Source organism: Cuculus canorus, chromosome 8, assembly GCF_017976375.1.
Source record: "Cuculus canorus isolate bCucCan1 chromosome 8, bCucCan1.pri, whole genome shotgun sequence".
NCBI classification, from domain to species: Eukaryota; Metazoa; Chordata; class Aves; order Cuculiformes; family Cuculidae; genus Cuculus; species Cuculus canorus.
Genome location: NC_071408.1, coordinates 33,512,360 through 33,528,194, shown reverse-complemented (window position 1 = coordinate 33,528,194; position 15,835 = coordinate 33,512,360). Strand labels below are relative to the sequence as shown.

The window sequence follows — 15,835 nt, the reverse complement described above, 5'->3', positions numbered from 1 at the left end:
CTGGGACTGCATCAACAACAGAGAAGCGTCCCAAAGAGCGACAATTGGAAACACAAACTTCTGGCCCAGCAATTCAAAAAGCACAGGCTGCGAACCGCTGCCGAAAGAAACCGCAGGTCTCCAGCATTTCCCAGAAAGATGACATCTCTGTCGAGACAGAGAGATGAGACAAGTTCTGCATCAGAGGGAGATACTCCCCCTCTGAGGGCTCGCCCCCAACCTCGGGGAGAGCGCGCGTGTCCCTGTGGGGATGGTACAAGTATGTAAACAAATACAAATAGTTAAACCCACTGGGGGGGGGCGTTAATGGAAACAAATGCACCATGAGGCGTCACAGCTGTTTTGCTGCAAAGACATTAACTGGTTTGGGATGTGGACCAAAGGGCTGCCGTGAGTAGCTGTGGGCGATTCTGAGCACGAGTGCTTCTCTGACCTGTCTGCTACCGGCGCTGCTGAGAGCAGGCTGGGGTTCCCAGCGGGGAGCCGCTGCTGTGATCTGGATCATCCTTTGGCTGAAGAGTTTGCTTAAAGTGCTTCGCCGCGCACAGCGACGTTCCCAGCTGGAGCCTTGAGGCACCTCAAGAAATGAGGGCCTGACTCTGGCAGGACCTGGAAGATGTTGGCGTAGCTCCCTCGCAGCCCTTCGGAGCCGCCAGCCAAAAAGACTTCAGCAGTGTTGCACCGTTACGTCATTGGAAGCGTTAGCCCCATGCTTTGGGGATATGGCTGAGGAATAAGACGGGACAAATGAGCAAGGGTTCCATATGGATGAAAGCACTGGGTTTCTTTTTTGAGCTAAAGAGATAGTTATGGAGACTGCATTTTCTTTTTATTGGTTTCTTTCCATTACTTTTAACTCCTGGCAGCAGCTTAGAGAATCCCTCCCTGTGCTGGATGGTTTCTTCTTTCAGACGTTTGCAGGCAGTTGTTCTGCTCACCCTTTCACCATCGCTTAGCTCATTTAATCTTTACTTCTAAGTCAGTCCCTCCTGCTCCCTAATCACGGTGCTGCTTTTCCCTCAGCTCCCTCTCAGCTGCTCGTTTGTTTTATGGTAACAGGGGGGTCACTAATCCTGCCATTGTTCGCGTTTCCTGTGACGGCCTTTTGGGTTATTTTTGTTCAGAGTTGCTGCAGGACTTGGGGGACAGAGCTAAGCTTCCCTCGTGAAGAATAACTGCGGGCAAGGTCACTGGTACTGCAATAGAAAAGACGGTCCGTGGGTAATTACAGGCGGTGGGTTTGAGGATGGAGGCTTAGTCTGATTCTGGAATGTGAGCTGCTGGTGGGAGAAAGACCCAAAACTCATGTGTGATATTAAACACACAGCTGGGGCTCCAGATACCTTTGCTCCTCTGGAAAGATTTGGCCGACTGCAGAAAACTGCCATTTAGTTGTGAATCACAGAATCACAGAATCACCAGGATGGAAAGGACCCACCGGATCATCGAGTCCAACCATTCCTAACACTCCCTAAACCATGTCCCTAAGCACCTCATCCACCCGTTCCTTGAACACCTCCAGGGAAGGCGACTCCACCCCCTCCCTGGGCAGCTGTTCCAGTGCCCAATGACTCTTACTGTGAAGAATTTTTTTCTGATATCCAACCTGAACCTCCCCTGACGGAGCTTCAGGCCATTCCCTCTTGTCCTGTCCCCTGTCACTTGGGAGAAGAGCCCAGCTCCCTCCTCTCCACAACCTCCTTTCAGGCAGTTGTAGAGAGTAATAAGGTCTCCCCTCAGCCTCCTCTTCTCCCGGCTAAACAACCCCAGCTCTCTCAGCCGCTCCTCGTAAGACTTGTTCTCCAGCCCCCTCACCAGCTTTGTTTTTCTTTAGGAGCACCTAAGCAGGTGACATCTGAAATAATTCGGGGGTATTAGTTTAACTAAAAGGATTGTTTCTACCAGAACACCAGGAGGAGTCCGCCAGCGGCGGGGCTGTGAGCGTTCAGCATCCTTTGATTTCAGGTTGCTGCTTTGTTTTTCACTGACCCAGAGGAAGGTGGGACGCCCTCACGGCAGGTTGGGTGCACGCGCCCTGGTGCGGTTGTCTCCCTCTGGTTGGAGACTCCAGCAGTCTTATTGCTGCTGCCTTGCAGCGCTCCAACAGGACCAAGAGCGATGCCGGCTTGCTCCGGGGTTAAAGCTGTCACGGAGTGGCCTCCCAAATGGCTTGGACGCAGGGACAGGTCGTACCGTCAGTGCGTGTGTGACGGTTCCCCCGTTCATGTACCCGCGGGCCAATTCCTGAGTGCGATCCAGGGTCAGGACACGCGGTCCCGAAGCCCTGGCTCAGCCCCAACGTAGATCTGCTGCGATACAGCCCCCACCTCCCCCTGATTCCTGCTCAGCGTTTTGGGTTTCCGTTGTTTTTCCTCTCTCCGGTCCCCTCCACTGTGAAAAATCTGCCAGCCGTCCCCCCGCTGGGAGCCGGGGGTCCCCGGGGTCCCCGGAGCAGCCCACGTCCCTCTCAGCTTCGGGAGAGATCGGGGCAAGAAAGCGGGAGCCTGAGCGCAAGAGCTTTGTCTGTACTTGGAAACACATCCAAAAAGGAAAGGCTTTCCATCAGTCATCTCTCCAACAACTGTTGAAAACAGCATAATCCGCTAACACAGAAAAGCTAAATTGCTTTCAGGCGAAGGACTGAAAAACTGCTTCTGTGATTTGATTCAGCTCAAACCCCAAACGCGCAATGTGACAGCTCCGGCGCTTCTTCGCTGCTGGAAGTTTCTGGCAGTTCCTTTCCCCCTAGTTTGCTTTCCTTTCCTTTTACGGTTTAACCCCTCTCCCCCCGGAGCAGTGTTTCTGGAATGGGATTTTCAAGTGCCCCCAATGTTTAAAGAGCAGCGGCGCGCGGGGCACGCAGACCTTTAAAGCCAACTGCTCGGATGGTGTGGGCTGAGCCCGGGCAGGAGGAGCACAGCCCCAGCGCCACTGTCGCTTTTAACTGCAGCATTTTCCATGTATTGAAACCTGCCTTAATCAGAAGGAAAACACTGCAAGGATGTTTAATCTCGTGAGCTCTTTTGTTGTTTCTAAGTGAAGAGGAGCCACGTTCCTCGCTGTACCATTAGAATGAAAGCAGTGCAGTTACACCAGGGGGAATTTGGCCCAATTATTTCTCCGCAGAGAGGCTCTGGGCAGCTGTCCCCGCGCAGCTCATGCTGTTGAGAAAGCAGAGAGCTGAAGCCGTGCCAAAGGAAATAAGACTTAACTCCCATTTTCTGACCTTTGGTTGAACCGGAGCTCCTGGGTTTGAACGACGCTTTCCCTCTGTGGCACTCCTGATCATCGTTAAGATTCCTTCAGCAATCCACCTGAAACCATCGTCCTGAGGGGCGCCGCGCAGCCGGGCTCTGTGCGGCTATCGCAGCCGCGAGCCACTGCACTCTGTGCTCCCCGGGAGACAGCATCTCGGCTAATTTTAGACGTGATGCAGCTCACGTGAGACAGGAGGGATGGAGCCCGGCAGCCAGAGCTCAGAACGAGCACTTTGTAGCGACTAAATGCGACTGCCAAAATAACGGAGGCTTTCATTGCTTCATGGGTGTGATTGAATAAACAAGCGACGGCAGGGACAAACATTTCTCGGGGGGGATATTAGGACAAGGCGATCACCTGGCTCGCTGCCCTTAGGTGGTAGCCAAGGCTGCCCCGGCTCCTGCTTCCCGGCTTTCTCCCTGCTCCCTGCCCCTCTGATGGTCCCGGATCATATGCTGTCCCTGCTCGGACATGCAAACAAGCTTCTGGCTACATGGGTGCTTTAAGTGGAAAGAGGGGAGATGGAGATGAGATCTGAGGCAGAAATGTTTTGCTGTGCAGGTGGGGAGGCCCTGGCCCAGGGTGCCCAGAGCAGTGGTGGCTGCCCCATCCCTGGAGGGGTTCCAGGCCAGGTTGGATGGGGCTTGGAGCCCCTGATCCAGCGGGAGGTGTCCCTGGCAGAGGTTGGAACTGGATGGGCTTTGAGGTCCCTTCCAACCCAACCCATTCCATGATTCTATGATCTCTTCCCTTTCCATTCAAGCAGACAGAGATGGCTTAATTCAAGTGTTTGGTTTTCTCTCGTGCTTGGTTTTCTCAACAGCCTTCCACCCCTCACACAATCCAGGCTGCGACACGGGCAGTGCCAATCTGCCCAGAACCAAAGTCATGCACAGTCATGACTTATTAACTGACAAATTAACACCAAGCAGCTCTGCACTTAGGGAGCTTCTCCTTGGCAGAGCAGTGACCGGTGCTGGCCCTGACGCTCTATGGACCGAGTCCCTGGTTCCGTGGCACGCTTCCCTCCCCGAACAGCTCGTCGGTGGTGGCCCACACTGCACCACGCTTTGGGCTTGGATGTTTCGAGGAGGATTCAAGTCTTTCACTGTCATCAGACCTCAGCTGGGAATGTTTTCCCCTACTGCTCCTCCACCCCATAAAATTCCACCGGGGGATTACCCACCTTTTTGTCCACTGTCTTTCAACAGCTCTTTGCAGATCTTTTACTGCTGGCAAACCTGTGTCAATAAATCATAACTTAAAAAAGCAAACAGCACATTCTTCATGAAAATATCATTTTACACTTTAAAGCGGTGAAGTAAATGCTTGAGAAACAGCCTGATCCAGTGGGAGGTGTCCCCGCCCATGGCAAGGGGGTGGAATTAGATTATATTTAAGGTCCCTTCCAACCCAAACTATCCTATGATTCTATGATTCTGTGAAACGGGTCCCTAAGTTTTTTTATGGTCTTTTAAAACTGCCATCCCAAAATAAATGCTTGTTATAATCTGGCATTTTTAATTTCCCATTTTGCATGGGAACCTGAGCGATCCGACATATGGTACGCTTGTTAGCTGGGAAAGGGTCAGGATCAGAATAGATTCTCAAAATTAGAAAGCACTAAAATATAGCAGCAATCTGGGCTGCCCAAACTTAAAATAAACAATGTTTTGTGTTAATTGCTGGAACAGATCAGCATTGAAATAAACCACGCGCCTAAATGATTCTCTGTGCCTGGCAGGGGAGAGGAAGTCCCGGGGGATTGGGGATGAGCTCTTCAACAAGGTGCCTGCAAAGGGCATTATCTGAGACTGGGAAGGAGCAAAAAGTGGTGTTTGGTGGCTTCTGTATGAGCTCATGGGATTCCTAATGCAGAAGAGTCCAGATGGATAAAAGTGATTGTATTTTTGGTTTATAGTGCTCAGTATCTCTGAGCTGTTTGACGGTAGAAGTGTGTTCTGGTGTCATTTCATTCCCAGGGTGGCGGTCACAGCTGTACAGCTGCCACCGGGGGAGGCAGAAGGTACGATGGAGTGAACGTCTCCCCATCATCATTCTGGTCTGGCACCTCTGTGGTTCCTCACATCCCCAGTGTCACGGCAGAAGGCAGCTCCCAACACTTTCCTGCATCATCAGGCCGGGCGCGCGCAGAGGATGAACGGATACACGTTCTCACACAGGACACAGGTCCAGGCCAACACGACTTCCGACGGCAGCAGTCGGCGTACATCCTGCTCCGAGCTCCGTGCTTATTCATCTGCCGACAGTCGCTTACGTGGAATGCATCCGACCCCGCTGCAATGACGCCTGCCGTGTTCAGACTTGCCCCCGTTTCAACACAGGCAGTAAAAAGGGGTTTTTTTCCCTCTGTTGTGTTGCAATCACACTTTGCACTTCACTAGGAATCCATTTGAATCCCGCTGTTGGAAAAAAACTCCACCAAAACCATAGGAATAGTTTTCAGTTTCAGCTCTTCACAGTGCTTCAAGCAGGGAACAGCCCAAAAGACCGGGAGCTTCGCTGTGCCGGGACTTTGGCACAGGAATGTTTTGCTGTGCGGGTGGGGAGGCCCTGGCCCAGGGTGCCCAGAGCAGTGGTGGCTGCCCCATCCCTGGAGGGGTTCCAGGCCAGGTTGGATGGGGCTTGGAGCCCCTGAGCCAGTGGGAGGTGTCCCTGCCCATGGCAGGGGTGGGACTGGATGGGCTCTGAGGACCCTTCCAACCCAAACCGCTCTATGATTGTATGACCTGTGTATACGGTGGAGAGACCACCTGAAATTGGAAGTATGCGAACACAGAACAGTACCCTCGATGCCTCCTGGGTCTGACATCTGCTGTCTTAATGAGAAGTTTCAGCCTTTACCCACCAACAGCCGGTGTCGACACCCAAGCTGTGGCTGATAAAGCTGTCCAGCAAACACTTCCGTACTGGATTTTGTAGCTCTAAGAATCACCTTGTTTAAAAGTAAGATTTCCTCCCACAAGCTGGAGCGGAGGTTCCCTGAAGGAAGAGAACAGACGGCTCTACTGGACGGATTGCTACTGCCATATCCAGAGGCCAAACTTTTGAGTGTGCTCTGCGGTACTTCCCTTTGCAAGAGCTCTGCTTAACCTCTGCTTCAGAGGAGGTTCTTGTCGGCAGAATCAATTTCTTAATGAACCTGAATGGACAGGTTTCCTATGGCTTTTGAACCCCCAAACACACTGCTCTCTTTTTCCCTTGGAACTGTGATTCGCCTGTTTCTATGGAATTATTGTCTTTTACTTAGTCATTCCTTTATTGTTGCTAGAGGGGAGCGTGGATGCAGAGCTCTTAAGGTCTCTGTTAGCACAGCGTTCAAGCTAAGAGTGAATTTGGTTCCATAACATGAACTCATGGAGAGATTGCACTTTATGCCGAGGTAATTTTGTACTGCTTTGCTCCAGGGTTTGCTCCCGACAAACAGGCTTCCCGTTAGCCTGGCAGAGGGCTTCTGACGTGTCTCTCTTCATTCTCCTTTTCACTGACTAAAATAGCCCAGCGGTGCAGAGACTGTCAGCATTACCTTTCTTCCCTCTTCATACTTGCATTTTACACAATAAGCTCTGGGAAACAATCCCATTCCTGGAAATTCATCACATTCCATGCAGCCGTGTGGCTTCTCTGGTGGTATTCTTCCACTGAATCACTCAAAGCAGCGAAACTTCCATTTGTGTTTGGGATTCCTGGAAGGTTTGTCATATATAGTGCTCTAAAAATGCAGTGGAGCACGAAGCCAGGCGTAGGAAAAGGCAGAGTTCGGTCTGAAATCGTGATCAGCCAACCTAAAGAGAAGTCGGCTGCTGCAGTCTGACTCTTCGAGGTCTCAAGTGTAAATACATCATCATTAGCCTCTTGCTGAACAAAAGGTCAGCATACCACGTACAGCCCAGCCGGCAGCCGGACCAAACCAGCCTGCATGGATGTCTCCTTCCCTTACGTTTGTGCTGGAGGAAGCAATCGCTCTCTCCTCTGTCCTGCGCGCAGGCCGGTGTCAGCGCGCAGGAGTACCTGTATGGATACGCGCATACACACAGCCTGAGTTCCAAAGGCTTTGCTGCGGCAGTCCAAGGCCAGGACGGATGGGGCTCAGGGCAACCTGATCTGCTTAAAGATGTCTCTGCTCCTGCAGGGGGTGGGACTGGATGGGCTTCAGGGTCCCTTCCAACGCGAACTGTTCCATGATTCAGTGGTTGCTGTTCATACAGACGGACCCTGCCAGCGGCGCAGCCCGGGCTGCTCGGACAATGGCAAATCACCCCCACCAGGAGCACCTGCAGCTGTGCAGAGGGAAGGACACGGCCTCTGACCGTCATCCCTCCGCTGTGTGAATGGCTCACAGCCAGAACGTGGAGGGCACAAAAGCCCTTCTAGAAGCTGTGACTCCACACTGAACAGTCTCTCTGCCACTGACCCAGCTGAATCGGGTGTAGTCCTACTGGAGAGCCAACTTGTGACAACCTAGGAAGGGGCAGCAAAAACGAGAGTCATAGAATCATAAAATGGGTTCAGTTGGAAGGAGAGGCGCCCGTGCACAGATCCTGAGGAGAGCTGGGAGAGGCGCCCATGCACAGATCCTGAGTGGAGCTGGGAGAGGCGCCCGTGCACAGATCCTGAGTGGAGCTGGGAGAGGTGCCCGTGCACAGATCCTGAGCGGAGCTGGGAGAGGCGCCCGTGCACAGATCCTGAGCGGAGCTGGGAGAGGTGCCCGTGCACAGATCCTGAGCAGAGCTGGGAGAGGCGCCCGTGCACAGATCCTGAACAGAGCTGGGAGAGGTGCCCGTGCACAGATCCTGAGAGGAGCTGGGAGAGGCGCCCGTGCACAGATCCTGAACAGAGCTGGGAGAGGTGCCCGTGCACAGATCCTGAGCAGAGCTGGGAGAGGCGCCCGTGCACAGATCCTGAACAGAGCTGGGAGAGGTGCCCGTGCACAGATCCTGAGCAGAGCTGGGAGAGGTGCCCGTGCACAGATCCTGAGCGGAGCTGGGAGAGGTGCCCGTGCACAGATCCTGAGCGGAGCTGGGAGAGGCGCCCGTGCACAGATCCTGAACAGAGCTGGGAGAGGTGCCCGTGCACAGATCCTGAGCGGAGCTGGGAGAGGTGCCCAGCGCAGCCCCTGGGTCTCACCCATGGCCCGGGAGCAGCCGAGCTGCCTTGGCTGGACAGGAGACAGCGGTGCACGGTGGATCCAGGGCAGGCTGCATTTCCTCTCCTGGCACATCTCTTGACAGCAAGGGAAAAGGCAATTCCTGCCAAAAAAAAAAACCCCAACATGTTTATAAAGTACTGTTTCTGTGTCTTTTTCTTCCAGTCTAACAAATAAAAACATATTCCTGGCTCACAGTTTATAAGGTCGACGTGAACACTGCTTAGAACTCAAAGACAGGAAATTATGAGCCACTTTCGGTCAAAGGCAACAGCAACAAATGCTCTCTAGTTTAAGATTTGATAATTACAGTAGGAAATATTCTGTGCCTTTGACTGTGTCCATCTTCCCTCCCCTTCCTCCATCTTCAGCATTCCTCTTAGATCTAGAAGTAAATATAGAAGCTCACAGGAGATGTATAGTGCATATACACTTGACAGTGATCCGGGCACTCTCTAAAACTGTTGCTTTCTTCACCTCTTTTGAAGTTCATTAACGGTGGAGTGGATGATTCAGCCCAGAGGAATCTGCATTCATAGGACAAAATATGGTTTCTGCAGATTTCTTGGGATGGAGACTATTTACATCATATTCCCACAGGAAATTGAGTAAGGGATGAACATTAAAGTAGTGAGGTGATCTCTATCGTTCTCCAAATAAACTCTGAATGTGCTGGCTGATTTCAAACCAATTTAACACCCGAATACAAGTCTCGGATAAACCAAGTTCCTTCAAATTCCATGAAAAGAGGCAAGTGGCCGCCTAGGGAAGACGATCCTGCGAGCGTTCCAGCCAGGAGAAAGCCTGCAAGTTCAACACCATTAAAATCCATAAGAGGGAGGTCACTCTTAAATACCCAACGATGAGGAAATCTTCAGGGCTGCTGATCTCAGGCTCCTTTCCTGGTGATGCAGCGTCTGGCTCTTCCTCCTGGTCTCGGTTTCCTTAACTTCCACACAGCTCCGGAGCAGTCTGTCAGACTGCAGAGAGGCCGTGAGTCTGTCCAGGCTCGGAGCAGTGAGGAAACAGAGGTAACGCTGCTGCACCTGGAAACTCGGAGAAGAGATGGCCTCAAGTTGCACCAGGGGAGGGTTAGGTGGGATATTAGGAAAAATGTCTTTCCTGACAGAGTGGTGCGGCCCCGGCAGAGGCTGCGCTGGGCAGTGGGGGGGCCTCCAGCCCTGGAGGGGCTCAAAACGCGTGTGGATGTGGCACCTGGGGACACGGCTCAGCCGGCACGGGGGAACTGGGCTGACGGTTGGACTGGATGAGCTGAGAGGCCTTTCCAGCCTCAGTGATTCTGTGATTCTACCCTCTGACACAGCAGTGGCTCCAGAAGGGCTGTCGGCACTGCTCTACCCTGCCGGCTGCTCCGCTGTTCCCCGAGGCCTTGCCAGCAGCAGCCTTGGACACCGAAAGGCAAAGGCCTTCGGGTTTATATCTTCTCTTGCTCCAGGTACCTCTAAAAAGCTGTGAGATAACACCACTTTTTATACCTTCTGCTTTGCTGACAGCAGCGGGGCAGTAATGTCCCACCGCGCACATTGAAAGCCTTCAGAGAAGTCAACTGCTACAATCAAGAGAGTCCTCCAATCACACGGGAGTCAGTGCTCAATTAAAAGCTGATGATGTTGACCTCTAGTGACTGGTCTGGGGATACCTGGCGGCACCGTCACAGCGAAACGTTTCTGCCAACAGCTCTTCAAAAACAGCACTGGAGTCGGCACAGGAGGAGCCTCCAAACCACACACCGCTCTGGGGGAACAGAAACCCCCAGCTCAAACAAGGACCCCCGACCTTCGCCGTCATCTCAAAGCTTTCGGGGGCTCTTTTGCCCTATGCAGTTATTACTACAATTAAACCTCACTTAAGGCTGCCAATGAGAACAGGCAGGGTTCAACCGGCACGCGGGCCTTGGAGAGAGAGATGCCAGATGATATCGTAACTTAGAGGAGCTCAAAGCCTTATTCACCATACGAGACTTGCGCAGTGGGGCTTTGTTATCTCCCTCTGTAACACACAGCAGTTTATTTCAGGGCAGGAGAGTCCGCAAACCCGGACTCATCCCCTGCTCCAGCTCCTCTTTCCCAGAGCGATGCTTTGAGGGGACAGAGTGACTGAACTCGGAGCTGGTGGAGCCTGAAGCCTCGACAGCCTGCCATGCACTGTTTGCTCCCTCCCTGCTGACTCCACAACATCCAGCTCAGGCAAATATTCCGCTTTCCCATCTGCTTCAGCTTCTCACCGGCAGTCGCATATTCCCAGCACAAACATCTCTGATATATTGAGAACTAAGCTCTAAACACAGAGCTTTTCATCACAAGTACTACTCTATCGACTATTAATCTTTATTTGTGAGCTTAACTGATTAAAAGCCTCCATTTTAACACAATAAATAACGTAACTCTGTACCGCAGCCCGCTGCAACCAGAAACTTGACATGGAATTGCAGATCCCTTTGCTACAGAGCAGGAGGCTTTGTTTATACTCATGATGGAACTGCTTAAGTCTATGGCAATGAAAACCACCTCCTCTTTATACGCTGGCGTTATTAAATCCAGAAATACCGGCAGCTATGGCTAAAACCAAGACTCTGTAAATGTAAAACTTTGTACCACAGGTTTGGATCAGAGTTTTCTCTGAACCAGTGCGGGACAGAATATGTTATCAGTTAAGGCCATGCAGTGGATTTATTCCCCGAGCTGGCAAACCCGCATGCTCTTGGCAGGAACACAGATTTAAATCAAATAGGGTTCCTATGACCTCGCCTTTGACACTGTTGCTTGTGTCTGGCCGTTTTGTAAACCAGAAAACTCTTACCCATTTCCTTTCCGTGCATATGCTATAATTTATAGCCACGGAACAGAAAGAAAACAAATCATTGTTTTACAAGCTCCTTTTATCATAACACCCTTAGGAATAAAAAGGATCACTCGGAGGGGGATGGACGCCCTCCGCTGCCGCTGGCTTTGGGTGGGAGTCAAGCACCTTCAGTGTGTGATTGCTCAGAAGCTCAGCACCTCACAGAATCGGTCCCCGCGCGGCCCTCGAGTTACTTCATATGTTTTCTATAACGAGATGGCTGTTTCCAAGAAAACCCAGCGGTGTCTCCCAGCTGCCACATTAAGGATCTGCCTCTGGACTGCAGCTGCGCTGCTCTGCAGCAGCGGCCCCGGCTGCTGCCCCGGCTGATCTCCTCTCTTCAGTTCACCCTCTCCACTACAGGAGCCTCTGGAGCTTTGGCACCGCTGCTTCACTTCTGCCCACCCCATAGTAAGCGGTGCCCACTGTGGGTGACCTCCATCACCCGGCTCACAACACCCCAGCGCGGCGGCGGCTGCTGGAGAGCCCCGGACAGCCCTAAGCGGCAGAAACCTCCCAAAGGAGCACAAACCCCACTCGTGCTGCTCCATCACCACAGCACTTATCCCAATGAAACACAGGCAACCAGAGGAAAAGCGCGTGTTAGGGATTAACGAGCCCTCATGGCCCCAGTCATCACAGGGCACACTACTCCTAAATGAAGAAGCAACCGCTGCAGCCAAGGGAGCCGAGCCTGTCATCCCACGGGATCAGTTCAAGGGGAGGACTCTTGAAGAGCTTTCTTGATCTTTCTATTCTTGCACTTTCCACTTCATTAATACCTTATTTTAAACGTATTCAGTACATTACCGTGTCTTAGGCGTGTTTAATACCAGATCTCAATTCAATACCTATGTATGTGCATATCATGGAACGGTTTGGGTTGGAAGGGTCCTCAAAGCCCCTCCAGTCCCAGCAACTTCAACGAGCAACTTCACTTGAAAGAAACCACCAAACTGTTCCATGCGCTATTTCATGCAGTTTTTCTGCTCCACAGGCAGATTTAAAACCGTCAGTTCCGTTTACCTGCAGGTTAACTGTTTTCAACAAAGAGCAGCGACCCACGTTCCTCCTTTTTCCCTCACCATCCATGTACTAAACCTTAACGCCGACTTAAAAGAGATTTTCAAGCTGTGTTACCAGTGAGATTGCGGTGAGTGGCGTTCCTGTGTGCCTCCGTCAGCTTTCATCCCTGCCCACCTTTCATCCATCCCTGCCCACCTTTCATCCATCCCTGCCCACCTTTCATCCCTGCCCACCTTTCATCCATCCCTGCCCACCTTTCATCCATCCCTGCCCACATTTCATCCATCCCTGCCCACCTTTCATCCATCCCTGCCCACATTTCATCCATCCCTGCCCACCTTTCATCCATCCCTGCCCACCTTTCATCCATCCCTGCCCACATTTCATCCATCCCTGCCCACCTTTCAAATACCAATCACAGCAGTTGCTTTGCAATGTATTTTCACAAGAACGCCGAGATGCAAGTAGGAGGGAGGGGAAAGGAAAGAAAAAAAGGTTTATTCAGAGTTTTATAAATAGCTGTGATAGATTTATAAATAGCATTTTTATAAGGTAATCCAATGGCTTTTAACAGCATGCCCACAAGCACGGGCACGGCGCTGGGCTGCGCACCGGGCTGTCACCGTTCCGCGCTGGCACGCAGTGCTTCCCAGCAGCCTCGCTGGGCTGAGCAGCAGTAATGATCTCAGACATCTCCCAGTTACTTGGAACAATTATTCCTTTCCTTCTCTCTGCAGGTAGACTGGTTCTCATCCTCCCCCCTCTACTACCTCCAAGCGTTACATGGCCACGGCGCGCGCATCCACACCACCGCAGCGCCTGTCAGCCAGCTCCTGCCTAGCACAGCTATGAAAAGAAACAATAAAATGGATTATAAATTATTAGAGGTAGGACAAAGAGAGACTGGATGTTCACATAAACGGAGGAACACACGGAAGCAACGAGACAAAGGTGTAACGGTTCATTTGCTAAACACACTGGCGGAGCTCATGGCTAAACCCCTTCAGGCGCCAGCCCAGCGCCGAGCCAGCTGTGTCACCCACACGTCCCGGCAACGGGCTGGGCAAACTCCCCACATAGTGCCGGGATGGCGGCTTCTCCAAGCACAGGAATTCCTGAGGCACTGCCTGTCCCACAAGTGTAAACTAGTAGAAAATGACTTGCAGTTTATTTCATCTCATCTCCAAGAAAGTATCATAGAATCACAGAACAGTTTGGGTTGGAAATGACCTTAAAGATCTTCCAGTTCCAACCTCCGCTGCCATGGGCAGGGACACCTCCCCCTGGCTCAGGCTGCCCAAGGCCCATCCTTGAACCCCTCCAGGGATGGGGCAGCCACAGCTTCCCTGGGCAACCTGGGCCAGGGCCTCCCCACTCTCATCATGAAGAAATTCTTCCTTATGTCCAAGGCAGTCTAAATCTGCCCCTCTCCAGTTTATCCCCGTTGCCCCTCATCCTATCCCCACAGCCTTTGTGAACAGCCCCTCTCCAGCTTTCCTGTAGCCCCTTCAGGTACTGGAAGGTCACTATAAGGTCTCCTTGGAGCCTTCTCTTCTCCAGGCTGAACAATCAACTCTCAGCCTGCCCTTGGATGGGAGGTGCTCCAGCCCTCGGATCACCCTTGTAGCCACAGTCCTGTAGACCTTGCTGGGAAGGTTCTTAATTTGAAAAACAAGATGCCAGCACTTGAATACATAACATTATTTGCATAAGTTTAGTGGGGTTTTTTTCCCCTTCTCTTCAAAACATTGAGCCAAACCCGGGTTTCCCAGAAAAAGCCATCAGGGATCATCTGCCTTTTCAAAAGAAGCGAGATCTTTGGGCTAACACAACGTACAACACTCGAAACACATTCAGCCCAAGCAGCGTTACTGTTGGCAGCTCAGCTGCACCACAGCTGGAGGCATCAGGCTGGGAAGAGCAGCGTCGCCTTCGTGCTTCTCCCAGTGCAATTCCCGGCTGCATCTGATATTCACCCAGCTCACAAAAATTCAGATGGGAGACTTGGAAAAGGTTCTGCAACAGCGATTAAGATGGAAGCTCAGTTCTAATCAACATCGGAGCTTCTCTGCTAGCCCCGAACAGCTTCGACACGGACCACAGCGTTCACTGCCCGCTGCTTTCCTTACCTTCACGCTTCCCTGGGAAGACATCCCCGCCAGCCCTCGGGAGCAGGCAGCTGGAAGCAGACCTCTCAGCTTTGCATTTAACACCTCGCATGGAGAATAAAGAACAGTTCATACATTTGTAACGCAAAACAAATTTAATTTTTCAAAAAAAACATTCACGACACAGAAAGTCACAATACAAAGTTCTTCAACACAATACAACACTGAAACAAGTCGAAAAGCCTTTTTTTGGTGGTGATTGTTTAACACAAAGACCAGATGTTAACAATACTTATTGTACAAAGTTCCTGACAGTAGATTTATATATAAATTCCCTGAAAATCCCCTTGTTTTGAAGAAATATTAAGGTCACGGCTGAAGTGAATTCAAGAACTTCAGAGTTACATTTGTTTTCATCCTCTATTCTAAGCAGTAGGATTAGGTTTCACAGTACAAAATTGATAGTAAAGGCACACTGTGGTTTGAACGCAAGGCTAGAAATTCCAGCCTTTAAACTTTCTGGCTTTTCTGTGGGTGTTTCACAGTCACTCAAACACGCAGTGAAAAAATCCAGCCCTCCTGAGGGGGGGCAGACAGAAAAAATACTGAAGTCTGCAAAAAAAGGTAACCTATAACACAGTATTTATATTTTTATGCATTTCTTAGTGTTTCCTCAAACCCTTTGAGGTTACACATCTTAGAAATGAAGTTTCTCTGAGTTATTTCTTCTTTTTCACCATGACAGAACTCCCATGAAATGCACATTGAAGATCATTGTTCATCTCCAGCTGTTTCCTTGATTTTGGAAAAGGACAGATGCGCTGCGAAGAAGCTGACGTTACAGGCCAAGCTGGTCACTCGCTTATTGAACTTTTTCAATAGAGCTTTCCCATTTAGAAGAACGCTTTAAAGAAAATGCTTGCTTAATCTTTTAAAAATTCCTAGACTGCAAGCCCTTCTTGTCAGATCCTGGCATCGAAAGTTCTTCAATGGTGAGTTATAAAGTCCCAACACAGACCTACTGCAGTTATTAACAAAACTCTTTTACACCACAGGGGTGTAAATCGATGTACTCTGATTTATTCCCATCTATCACAACCAGCTCTGTTTGTAAACCACGTCAATCCCTGTGCAACTGTTATATAACTCAAAATTAGTTGAAAGCAGGGTTTGGAAGAGCTCTATACGGACACTACAAGAGATTGTTCCAGCAGCGCTGCTCTGCACAGACACACAGCTAACTGGTTCACACAAAACAGTTCCAGAGCTACATAAAAAGTAACAGTTACACCACATTTTGGTTCCCTGAGAAGAAAAATGCTCTAAATACAAAGGCCTTTGGAATGCACACGCACCTCTTGCACTACCAATGCAGAGACATCTCCTGCTGCCGCGTTCAGACTTGGTTTGTGCG

The 15,835-nt window shown here is 50.9% G+C and overlaps 1 protein-coding gene across 1 annotated transcript in view; it reads right to left on the bottom strand.

Annotated features, from left to right (window-relative positions):
- Positions 1-3,459, bottom strand: part of LRRC8C (leucine rich repeat containing 8 VRAC subunit C) — a 29,033-nt gene extending 25,574 nt beyond the window's left edge. The window contains exon 1 of the mRNA XM_054073803.1: positions 3,227-3,459. The gene's annotated coding sequence lies outside the window, so the exon portion shown is untranslated. The remainder of the gene's footprint in view (positions 1-3,226) is intronic.
- Positions 3,460-15,835: the final 12,376 nt, after the last annotated feature.